Source organism: Palaemon carinicauda, chromosome 25 (assembly GCF_036898095.1).
Source record: "Palaemon carinicauda isolate YSFRI2023 chromosome 25, ASM3689809v2, whole genome shotgun sequence".
Taxonomy (NCBI): Eukaryota; Metazoa; Arthropoda; class Malacostraca; order Decapoda; family Palaemonidae; genus Palaemon; species Palaemon carinicauda.
The window spans coordinates 13187104-13189603 of record NC_090749.1 but is presented as its reverse complement, the minus strand read 5'-3'; the positions used below and the strand labels follow the sequence as shown (position 1 = coordinate 13189603).

Genomic DNA, 2500 nt, shown 5'->3' with positions numbered 1-2500 from the left:
TAAACAAGTGAGATCATGGCTTCGTCTTGAGAACCAGCAGTCAAAATGACACTAGCCGCCAAATTCGAATTTGTGAATAAAATTGCTTAATATTTTCTAACAATAAGGGATGATCTGTTGTTTGAATCCAAAATTTATTGCAATCAACGTATTTGGCCCAAATTAAGATTTCATGATCAAATATCAGGTCTATCAGCTCTATCAGAAAGTATCATCGAACTACATACACTTCATTAATGATATCCGCCCCAAAAATGATCGTCAGTGCATTAGCAAACCATATTCACCCATTAATGCTGCTTTCGGCATCATCATTGAATTCTCTAAGTAACAAATCCTTCATTTGTGAAACGATGCAGTCAGCCAAACCATCTCCCATCGCAATGATTCCAAATGGAATTTCAAAGTTATACATTATCCATTAATGATCTAAAAGAAAAACATTTGCAATGTAAGTTGAACTTTCTCTGTGAGAGAGAGAGAGAGGATCAACTTCATTCAACTTTACTGGAAGTTGAGAATGAAGCTTCATAACAATTCCTCACCATGAAGTTCGGTTTATAGATCAGCTATTAAGGGGATTATGAGACAAATAAATCCTTTGTTTCCCCTTTAAGGATAATATGTGTGATGACAATAGTCATTAGCATAACGGAGTCATTGACATTAGTTAAGAGGATAATAATTAACAGAATGTTTTATTCGAATATTTTCCCTGAACACGGAAATTTGTCTTCCATAATTGGTCAAACAAATGGGTTGATTGATAGATTATAGATTGTTTCGCACTTTTATCTTATTTATTTATTAAGAGAGAGAGAGAGAGAGAGAGAGAGAGAGAGAGAGAGAGAGAGAGAGAGAGAGAGAGAGAGAGAGAGAGAGAGAGAAGCAGTTCTGTGTCTGATTATCATGACGTCAGAGACGGCAGGATGCAGAATATATACATCTGTTAAATACTAATTCCCAGCAGTCCTTCAAGAATGAATAATTGATTACAAATACCACTGAATTTCATGAATGATGAATCATAATGAAAAATACGCAATGTAGAATCCATCCTTCTTCATCCTGGAATCGAACTCAGTCTCTCTCGATGGAGGATTGAGTTCTGCTGCCACTAGACCCTTGGGTTTTGCAGTAAACATATTCATGAACAACTGAATCTTCTTCTTCTCTCTCTCTCTCTTGTTGGACCAAACTAAGCGACTCAGTGACTGTTTCTTTATTCACCCTGAAATTTCCTCATTTTTTCCCTCACTGGTATATTTTCCTTGTTGGAGCCCTTGTGTGCTTTAGAGCATCCTGCTTTTCCAACGAGAATTATAATTTAACAAGCAATAATAATAATAATAATAATAATAATAATAATAATAATAATAATAATTCATATGTTTTCAGCATCGCTCATCAAATTGGTTCAATTATTGACATTAAACTGCTTCCTGACACATCAGGTCAAACACATTCCAAATGACACGAATGATAATTTGTAAAATTTCAGCAGCTTTGTATCGGAAAAAAGGTTAATGGTATAATTGTGTGATATAATTATTGTAACTGAATTTATAATCCAATAATTGATGTCATATGTGGATAAAAATATGATTTAATGGGGTTGAAAAATTGATAGTGATTTTTAGGCTCTGTTGTTACCATATTTTGAGAGGTGGAAGATTTGAATTTGAAATGCATCTGGTTAGGGAGATAGAATAAAATATACATTACTGGAATATTTATTTTCATTTGAAAGAAAAGTCAACTCACTTAGAAGCTTTTGAATTTGTGATCCAATTCTGTTGCTTGAAAATATTAAATCAATCCCACTAAAGAAAAAAATTGCCTTTACAGACACAAAAATATATAATCTTAAACAACATCTTACCAAGAAAATTCAAACAAACTAAAACATGTTATGGCAAGCTTAAACAGGTTATTCTATTATCAATTTGGGAGAAAATGAGAGATGAAAAAAGCAATAACATTGCATTGTTTGAGCGTTTCTGAAACACGTGTTATCAAATGTTGACATCATTAAGAGTATTGAATACATGTGCTCATTAACGTATAGCCTTCAGGAATTTTACTTGGAAGAAAATATTCTTTATCAGAAATGACTATCGATATTCAACTTCTGCTTTGAAGAGAATCACATACCAGCTGAGGATGCTCTTACCTGTCGCAGGCACTGACCAATTCACAGAAAGATTGGCACCTGACAGACACACATCAGGAACTCCTGTATTATAAGAGTGTGCCAGGATCTTCTTTGGCGACAAAGGGCAGTTTCGCACCTTCTGAGCTTGTTAATGTATTTCTATGATGGTAAAACATTTGTGATCTTCTTCTTTTTATTCTGATCCACATAACTCCAATAATGTTGTACATATTACCGAAAGATCTTTTGATATAAGGCAAAAGGTCATCACATAAAAGTTGTCTGCTTCCACTTTTGCTAGCTCATCCACCACAACATGATTGGGGCAATTGTTAATCAAGGACA

General features: G+C 34.0%; 1 protein-coding gene across 1 annotated transcript in view; it reads left to right on the top strand.

The window, feature by feature from the left end:
* Positions 1-2500, top strand: part of LOC137618869 (uncharacterized) — a 17356-nt gene that overhangs the window by 11488 nt on the left and 3368 nt on the right. The gene's annotated exons all lie outside the window — the stretch shown is intronic.